Raw genomic sequence first — 10993 nt, 5'->3', positions numbered from 1 at the left:
CGGTGTCAGAACCAGAAGACAGTGTCAAAGGAGCTTCTATGACACTGTCTTCTGATTGGACAGCATCAGAGAAGATTCACATAACACACACCTCCTCTCTGATGGAATTTCATTCACCACATGTGTGAGGTGTAAAAGTTTCTCTATAAAATCCACTTAAAATGAGAAGCTTTATTATTGAAAGCTAAGTCAGCTAATTCTGTGGATTCACAGAAGCCGGGGGTGGATTCAAAAGGAAGTAAAAGTTGAAGAAAAAAACTGGTACTTCGTCTCTCGACTATCCACCCAGTGCTTGGCTCAAAAGACTGCATGACTAATCCCACCCCGAAGCATGTGAGTCATTGCTCACCTTGGCCAGATAGATCAGTAACCAGTTTAAACCAGGGACAGGACTTGCATAGTCACTGCTTGTCAGAATACATCATTCTGTACAGGGTTTTATTATCCAAATTCCATTCTCATCTTGCAGACACTTGTTTTTTTTTTTTCCACACCTTGTTAAAGAAACCGGCACAATATGTTCTCCGTATAATTAACTCTTGACCTCTCTGACTGTACAGAACAGTATTACTGTGTATATTACATGGGTGTAGGCTGAGAAGAGTCACTTTTTACCTGAGATGAGTCTTCCTTAGAGACTGGAGAAGGAGTATCAATTAAGTTGTACCTATATTGGCCAGAATATCACCTAGAACCATGCTTCTGGTCTAATCTTACAAAGAGAATCTTAGCTTTCAAAATTTGTATATAACTTTTCCATAGAAATATTCTATGATACTACAATGCAATCATTTTTAAACATTTCCCACTGAGGCCACATGTATCATCTGTTTTCCTTTGCGACTTTTTAAAGTCAGTTGTACTTCGTTTTGCACCTCAAAAAAGAATTAGGAATACTGCAACAGGAACAACCACTTGTTAAGACTTTAAATTAGTCGCAAAAATGCCCCTAAAAAGTCCCCAAAAATTAAAAAAAACTTTAAAAAGAAAATAAATCAAAATAAAGATACATGTCCCCCATTACAATATTAAAGTCACAAATTAAGCAATCAGTTTAAGTAACGTCTCTTCTGAGTTTATGGAATTGTTAGAACACAAGAAAGCTCTCATTAAAGTGAAGTTTTAGTATAAAAAAAAAGACAGTGCTTATAAACAATGGGGTTATCATACAAGAGGGTAACCTGAAATAAACAGATATACAGGTGGTCCTCTTCTTAAGAACACTCAACTTACAAACGACCCCTAGTTACAAACGGATCTCTGGATGTTGGTAATTTACTGTACTTTAGCCCTAGGCTACAATAATCAGTTATAACAGTTATGTAATGTGTCTACAATTCAGATTTATTGTTAATCCTGGTTCTTATGACAATCCAACATTTTTAAAATCCAATTGTCACAAAGACCAAAAAAAACTTGTCTGGGGTTACAATTATAATATATACAGTTTCGACTTAAATACAAATTCAACTTAAGAACAAACCTACAGAACCTATCTTGTACGTAACCCGGGGACTGCCGGTATATATACAATGCAAATATAAACATTTTGATAAAATAAAAAAGATTAAAAAAACAGAACCTACTACATTATGTGACGTTATAAGTCTGGTGCCTGGGGAAGCAGAAATATAAGATCAGAAATATAAGATCTATCTGCTAAGGATCCCCAAAAGAATGACAATTCCTATAAGGAAATTTCCATCTTAGTATAGTTCCAAATACAGGTAGTCCCCGGGTTACGTACACGATAGGTTCCGTAGGTTTGTTCTTAAGTTAAAATTGTTTGTAAGGCGAAACTGTATATTTTATAATTGTAGATCCAGACAAAAAATGTTTTGGCCCCAGTGACAATTGGAGTTTAAACATTTTTTGCTGTAATGGGACCAAGGATTATCAATAAAGCTTCATTACAGACACTTTACAGCTGATCATTGCAGCCTGGGACTATAGTAATGTATCCAGAGACTTCACCAAAGGTCACAGGGGGCAGAGGGGTCCGTCTGTAACTATGGGTTGTCTGTAAGTCGGGTGTCCTTAAGTAGGGGACCGCCTGTACCCCCATTAAGAGGCCTTTGATACAGTAATGGCAGAGACCTGGATGGAGTTATTAGGGAAAAACATGTGGCTGAAATATGACTATGCCACATATTTCTTTGATGTGTATAGCAAGATGTGGGTTTCTATATGTGACCTCCGTTATACCTTTTACTAGCCTCAGTAATGGAGTCTGCTAGAATCCCATCATTGGACCATTAGAATCTGGTTCCACTTGATACTAGTTTTATGGCCTAAGCATCCTGGCCGGGTTTAAAGGACAAGTAATTTCAAGGGAGATGGCACCTACCGTACTTTTCCTCATAATTTTGATGTTCCCCTATCTTTATCATCACAATCTATTTCTGCATTATGATGGATCTGTAAGCTCTGTATGGCAGAATTTGGCTTATTTAATTTTAAAAAATCACTGTGTGGACCTACTCTACATACTGTAATAAACCCCCTTCTTACGGTATTATTAGTCTACCGCTGCACACGGCCAATTGGCTTCATATACTTTCTCAAATTATGCTGCAATACATTGAGTCCCAAACCAATTTCATACTAAAAGAAACACCAAAATCCTAATGTGCAGTGAAATTTCACACATCTACAAATTATATCACAGCCGCCAAGCCAAGCAGAGTGCGCCAAACATACTAACATACACCACACATGTGTTTAATACCGCAGCCAAGTAATCCCGGAGAAGGGGATGACGCATTAGTGGAAGAACACAAGCAGAAGTATACCTCATCACCTGCCAAACCTCTACCCCTGGCCCAAATATGTCTGGAGATGGGAAACACACGTGGAATAATCTATGAACACTTCAGAGCTGCTGTAGTGCTTGTACTGTGCCATGCGGACAGTCACGGTTCCTGGTACAATGTCACGTCACTGATGAGGCCAGTCAATCACGTGCTGTAAGGTAAAGCTCCCCAATGAGGCCAGCTGAACACATGCTGTTTGGTAAGAGGTTGCCACTGTCGCCAGTCTATCACATGCTGTTAGGTAGATTTCACCACTGAGGACAGTCTATCATGCAAAGTTAGGTAGAGGTAGAGGTTAGAGATGAGCGAGCACTAAAATGCTCGGGTGCTCGTTATTCGAGACAAACTTTTCCTGATGCTCGAGTGCTCGTCTCGAATAACGAGCCCCATTGAAGTCAATGGGAGACCCGAGCATTTTTCACAGGGACCATGGTTCAGGAATAAAATGTGTTATTTAATTGAAAAAGAATGTCTTCTGATAAGTGATCAGATGTATGCAAACATCTGCAATCTATTCTTCACTGTGAAGAATAGAATAAAAACAGTGAACACAGGATCATTTAAGTGAAAAACGCAGTGAAAAACACAGTGAAGAATAGATTACAGATGTTCGGCACATCTGCTTACTTGTCGGGGTGATACGCTGTCCCGGGATCCGCTCCTCTTCTTCCACTGAAGTCTCCCCGTGCTGCCCGATGTCTCCCCGCGCTGCCCGATGTCTCCCCGTGCTGCCCGATGTCTCCCCCGTGCTGCCCGATGTCTCCCCGTGCTGCCCGATGTCTCCCCCGTGCTGCCCGATGTCTTCCCCATGCTGCCCGATGTCTCCCCCGCGCTGCCCGATGTCTCCCCGCGCTGCCCGATGTCTCCCCCGTGCTGCCCGATGTCTCCCCGTGCTGCCCGATGTCTCCCCCGTGCTGCCCGATGTCTCCCCCGTGCTGCCCGATGTCTCCCCCGTGCTGCCCGATGTCTCCCCCGTGCTGCCCGATGTCTCCCCGTGCTGCCCGATGTCTCCCCGTGCTGCCCGATGTCTCCCCCGTGCTGCCCGATGTCTCCCCGTGCTGCCCGATGTCTCCCCCGTGCTGCCCGATGTCTCCCCCGTGCTGCCCGATGTCTCCCCGCTGCCCGATGTCTCCCCGTGCTGCTTGATGTCTCCCTGCTGCTTGATGTCTCCCTGCTGCCGTTCCGCGCGTATCTCCCGACAAGTAAGCAGATGTGCCGAACATCTGTAATCTATTCTTCACTATGTTCTTCACTGTCTTTTTCACTTAAATGATCCTGTGTACACTGTGTTCACTGTTTTTATTCTATTCTTCATTGTTCTTCACTGTGTTTTTTTAATTAAATGCTTGATCTCGAGCAGGGGAAATACTCGTCCGAGCAACGAGCCGTTTCGAGTACCTTAATACTCGAACGAGCATCAAGCTCGGACGAGTATACTCGCTCATCTCTAGTAGAGGTCATTACTGAGGCCGATCACATACTGTTACATAAGAAGTCACTGCTGAGGCCAGTCTATCGTGCTGCTAGGTAAAGGTCATTACTGAGGCCGATCACATACTGCTAGATAAGAGGTCACCGCTGAGGCCAGTCTATTGTGCTGTCAGGTAGACATCATTACTGAGGCCGATCACATACTGTTACATAAGAGGTCACCGCTGAGGCCAGTTAATCGTGCTGTTAGGTAGAGGTCATTACTGAGGTCGATCACGTACTACTGGATAAGAGGTCACTGCTGAGGCCAGTCTATTGTGCTGTTAGGTAGAGGTCATTACTTAGGCCGATCACAAACTACTGGATAATAGGTCACTGATGAGGCCAGTCTATTGTGCTGTAGGGTAGACATCATTACCAAGGCCGATCACATACTGCTAGATAAGAGGTCACCGCAGAGGCCAGTCTATCATGTTGTTAGCGAGAGGTCTTTACTATCACCTCTGAGGTCAGTCAATTATATGTCAGTAGGGTCTCAGCGGAGGCCAGTCTATCACATGCTCTTAGGCAGAGTTCAGCACTGAGGTCACGGCTAAGGCCAGTCTATCATGTTGTTAGGTAGAGGTCATTACTGAGGCCAGTTGATCACATTCTGTTAGGTAAAGGTCACCGTTAAGAACTGTCAATCACATGCTGTTAGGTTCAGTGCTGAGGGCAGTAAATCATGTGCTGCTAGTTCAGGGGTCAGGAACCTTTTTAGCTGAGAGAGCCATGAATGCCACATATTTTAAAATGTTACTATAAGAGCTGTATAATATGCACATGCCCCCCAGTAGATAGGTAGTCCCAGTGTCACGGGTGCACCTGCAATCTACGCCCCTCTCCGTGGTGGCGCCACTTTCCGAGCTCACTCACCTCTCCATACGCCGGCACTCGCAGATTTAGAGGGCCAGTCCGCCACTGATTGGGATTACCCACTTCCCGGGTTTCTATAAAGACCCAGCATTCCCCGACGGATCTTAGTGCTTTTTGCCTATGAGGAAGCTTTCCACAGTGTTTCCTTCCCAAGTGTTGACCTCCCGTTGTGACCCTGGACCTGTTCCTGATTCTGCTCCTAGCTGCCAGCCCTGACATCTTGCTCTGTCCCGGACCTTCCATCATTGCGGCCTGCCTGTTCCTGACCATGAGACTGCCTAGTGATCCTGTACCTCGATCTTGGCTGCCAAGTCGCGCTCCATCATGATCGGCATGGTCGGAAACCCACCCATTTAATTGTGGAAATAGCTTGCAACAACCCCTTTGATGAGAGAAGGATCCCAATACATGCTGCAGTACATCCTACCAATCACAGCCCTCCCTACTAAAGATAAAACAACCTGCCATAATATTGGACTTATTTCAAAATCTGGGTGATAATCCACTGGAATCTTGGCATAGCTACACCCAAGAAGACATTTTTAGATTTTCTGGCTAAGGGCTCACAATGTCAAATAAACATTTAAAGGGATAGCTCTGTCTGAGAGCTGAGGAATACACATTTGGTAGACATGGTAGTCTATGGGCAATGAATGATACTGTATTGGACTATACATTGGATAATCCTCCTGGGGCACAGTTTTTAGGTTAAGAATTTAGAAAACCCCTGAGCCCAGGGCCAGCTCCAGCACTGGGCATACCAGGCAAGTGCCGGGGCCCAGAGCTGCTGGGTGGCCCATATAAGGCTGTACATAAAGAATCCATGGGGTTGAGGAGGGCTATATCTAATTAATCCATAGGGGGTGAGGGGGGGTTTATATAAAACAAATTTGAGGGGGCTGCATTTAAAATAACCATGAGGGGGCTGTATAGAAAATAACTGCGAGGGGGTTGCATATAAAATAACCATGAGGGGGCTGCATATAAAATAACTGCAAGGGGGCTGCATATAAAATAACTGCAAGGGGGGCTGCATATAAAATAACCAAGAGGGGGCTGTTTGCTATGATAAACTTGGAATTATTTAGGGAACAGGAGACTGTTTTCGTTTCTGAATTTTTAATGCGACCATGTAAATTCACTGCAATGGGGCCCACTAAGGCTGTGTCGCACAGGGGCCTACTGAAACCTGGAGCCTGAGCCATTCAAACAAGCAACATGTGTCAATGGGGGTCATTTACTAAGCGCCCGCATCGCTCTTTTTCGATGAATTTTCCAAATTTTTCCGATTTGTGCCGAATAGCTCCGGGTTTTTGGCGCACGCAATCGGATTGTGGCGCATCGGCGCTGGCATGGATGCGACAGAAATGGGGGGGGCGTGGCCGTCGGAAAACCCGATGGATTTGGAAAAAGCTCTGTATTTATTTTTTTTTAAATGTGCCGCTTGACACGCGCTTACCTGCACCCAGGATAGGATGGCGAACTCCGGCGGACTTCAGCGACACCTGCTGGACATCAGGCGCACCACCTTGTGAATCGCTGGAATACCTAAATGCTTGACGGAGAACGCGCCGCTGGATCGCGACAGGACCGGGTAAGTAAATGTGCCCCATTGTTCCTGCTAACACTCATAAGAAGTACATGTGAGCACTACTAGGGGGCGCCTACACATATCTCCCATGACTTACGGATACCAGAGAAATTTAAGAACTTCATTTTGCACTGATGTCTCTGCCCCTCGATAATATATGTATATAATATATACATGTTCTAGGACATGTAGAAAAGTCAAAATATCTGAGGCTTCTCTCACAGAATTTAAAATAACTATAAAAGGATAACCATACCTTTTTAAATTTGAGTCATTTCAGGGTTTTTGCTGGGTGAGATGTATTTTTAAATGGCATTATTTTGAGGTATGTACTGTATGTTGTCTTCGGTTTATATTCATGTTATTGAGGGGCAGCAGAACAATGCATGTGCTCATTTTTACCTATGAGTTGCAGATTTGCAGCGGAAAGTTTTGTAACTTTCCCATACTTCTGATCCAGGCTTTGAGAAAATTATGTATTTCCCAACCAAAACAACTCTATACAAAGAACAGATTTTATTGGTTGTGGAATTTTCTGCAGCATGTGAATTCACCCTTAAGACTGCAGTTAGCGGAGGATCCAAATTCCCAGCTGTTGCTCAATGTGTAAAATAATATCTGTTGTTTACACCGGTCTGTATTCTATCTATGGCACCGCATCTGCTGACAGAGGACATACACAAACACTGCAATTTCTTACTTTATTACCAAAATGTACCATATTTTGTGAGGTTTTTTTTAGGCTGAATTTATTTTAACAAAAATTTAATGTGTTCCTGATGCACAGTTAAGGTCCAGGCTACTTCACACAATGGGGGATATTTATTTAGTGTATGATAGCCCTGCCGCTGCAAATTCGCAGCCCGATACATCAATTCCCCAATTCCTCTATATTCCCATGTTACATTTATCGCTTGGTCTGTTGAAGAGACACTTAAGCAATACCCCCACCCCCACCCCACATCTTGGTAGTCCTAGTCCCCCATTTTGGAAAAGGCATATAATCCTGATGATGAAACTGCCTCTGTATGGATTGTTCCACATAAATTCTCCACAGGTGGGAGCACAGATTCCTATGACAGATACTGATTCTTGATGTCACATAGTTACAATGATGGAGATAGTAGTGAAACCGATTTGATATACACACATGCTATGTTAGATCTTCTAATAGAATAGAGAGAAGGATTATCACTGTGCACCAGACAGAGGTGGTACAGTCTATAGTTGCCCATGTGATGCTCATGCATCATGAGTAACGTAGAAAACCGTGTAGAGAATAGAAAACTAACAGTTCCAATGGAGTCTGATGAGAGAAATCAAGTAGTTGCATAGTGGGATACTCTGTACATCTCAGATCTATTCTGCAAACAGGCAAGGAGCACAAGCAGGGCCGCCACTAGGAATTTCAGGGCCCCCAACTTGCAAATTTTGTGCCCCCCCCCCCCATGCAAATAACATTAGTTTACCATCTTAAACAACTACACCACATCACAAACAAAGTTGTAAGACTATGAGAGGCCTTGTACTGTAAAGAGATTGTGGCCTCCCCAACAGTCTAGAGTTTTTAAATGCATAGAACAGTAATATAACAAAACAGGTTGCATAGAAAACTAAATGTATTCCATGGGGACAGCCCAAAACCAACTATACTACATAGGTAAATTACCATAACCAACCAACTAGCAATGAAACCATTTGTACTACATAGATACAGCACCAGAACCAAGACTACTACATAGATACAGTACCGGAACCAAACTTACTTCATAGATATATTACAAAAATCAAAATTACTACATAGAAACAGCACCAGAACCAAGACTTTTACATAGATACAGTATTGGAACCAGGCTTAATACATAAATATATATCAAGAACCAAGATTCCTACACAGAAACAGCGGCAGAATCCAGATTTCTACATGTATACAGAGCCGGTACTGAAGAAAAGTTATATAAGAATTACAAGACAGACTTACCTCTCTCCACTGCAAAGGTAAGTCTTATATAAAGTGCAACAGTGAATTCACTGAGGCCCGTGACAGGGGGGGTATGTATCTTTATATGAGGTTTTTTTTTGTGGCTTTTGCCGTTTTTGCAACTTTTCACTGTGACTTTTGTTGTCGTTTTTCAAGTACACCCTGGTCTGCACCTTGTGCAGTGCCTTATATATCTTTATTTTCCAGTTGTTCCATGCGACATTTCACTTATGCAGGGTCGGCGCTATGGGTAAGAGAATCTCTTCTTTCAAACAAATCTAGAATTGTGTTTCTAGGAACCAGGGATCTAGAGATATTCAGGTTTAAAGTGAGAATATCAGGTGCCATTTTTATATATAAAAATCACTCCTGGCGGCAGTTTAACAGTTAATATCTCCATTTTCCTGGTATTTAGATTCATATAAAAGAGGAGACTCTCTTCTTTCATAGGAAAAAAGAAGTGAGGTTCTATGAGTCAGAGATACAGCCCCCTGAAGTGTGTCCCCCCTCCAGATTCTTAGCCGACAGCTACAGAGAGAATTTGCTGCACACAGGAGCTGCTGCACCTCACAGATAATGGAAGTATTCACTTTATATGTTACTACATTTTGATACGGGATAATATCAACTAATATTCATGTTTTTAATCCTCTCCTATCTAGAACTATCTAAAAACACAGTTTCTCTCTTATTGCCTTTCATTTTGTGATCGTTTGGTTTTTTTTTTGCGAAATTTGACTGATACGATGAACATTCGATCCTCTTTGCCTAATGTCGCCATTATATATTAATACCACGACCCAGAACATGTCCATAAAGTTATATGTAACACCAAAAACACACAGATGTTCTGGAATAAAGTTTTTATTTCCCACCATCCTCCTCTGTTATTGTGCAGCTAATATATTGGCGACATCTAAAAGTGACTTTTGTCATCTCATTAGCTCGGTTTATAGATATATAGTTATTACCATTGTGTAAGGAGCAAACAATGATAGATCTGTGTGAAGCTAAATGCAATTTTCTGCAAAAATAGTTTGGTGTCTGCCGTTCCCTTTGCTGCATATTTTGGTGAATATCCACATGTAGGTTCTGTATGATCTCCTCACATCTTACTGGTTTAGGAAAGTATATTTTCTTTATATAAGTATCTGGATTTGTACATATTTTAGAGGACATTTAGAATTTGCATGCAATTTTTGCATTTTATTGCCGTTTGCTGCAAAGTTGCATGAAGGTTGTAGTGTGTATGAATTAAAAAGCTATTCTTGTTTGCATGGTGATTTCTGGAAAAAATTGATTTGGACAGAATAGGAGCTTTTTATTTTGTGTGTGATATATTTTTAAACACATTTGTCACAGTTTTTGTTATAGCATTTTTGGGAGAGTAAATTCTTGATGTTGTGTATTATGGTATACAAAACTCTGCTCACTTTGGGCCACATGTATCACTCGTTTTTTCTGTTGTTTTTGCGCCTTTTCATTCAGGCGCACTGTTTTTGCGCCATTTTTGCGATTAAACGCCAAACTAGCCGCGCAGCACCTAATGATATTCATCACATGCAACGTTTTCATTTAGGCGCAAAAACACTCCAGCCCGAAGGTGGCGTTATCTGAGAAGAAAGCACTGAGCCCCTTTGCAGAACAGCTCATTTCTAGCAGCAAAGCTCAGCCAGACACTGGAACATATAATAGATACATGAGATACTCTGCAGACACTAGAACATATAATACAGACATGAGATACTCTGCAGACACTAGAACATATAATAGATACATGAGATACATTACAGACAGGAGCTGCAGACTCTATTTACAGTTCATCACCTTCTATTTACAAAACATTCTGCAAACTCCTGAGCTCAGAGCAAGAGAGCTAAGAACTTTGCAGAATGTATGCAGAAGTTTGCAGAATGTTGCAGATACGACATACAAGTGTCCCCCCATGTAATTCTGCACAGTATCACCAGTGTATCTGAGGGGGATATTGTGCAGAATTACAGGGGTGCAGCAGGAGACCAGCACTGGGGGATCCCCTCCAGGAGAAGCCCCTGCTGAGGAGATCACTGGGTGCTGGGTGTCACACATCTGGGTGCTGCTGTGAGTGTTATCTTTATTCTGGGATGTGGGAGAAGCAGAGAGGAGCTTGTAGCAGGATGACATGTAAGTGCCTGAATCTAACATTGCGCCTAAACTGCGCCAAAATTGCGCCTAAACTGTGTTAAAGTAAAGTGATTAATAAGAGGCAGAAAATATACTTAT

Source organism: Engystomops pustulosus, chromosome 7 (genome assembly GCF_040894005.1).
Source record: "Engystomops pustulosus chromosome 7, aEngPut4.maternal, whole genome shotgun sequence".
Classification (NCBI taxonomy): Eukaryota; Metazoa; Chordata; class Amphibia; order Anura; family Leptodactylidae; genus Engystomops; species Engystomops pustulosus.
This window is presented reverse-complemented; position numbering follows the sequence as displayed.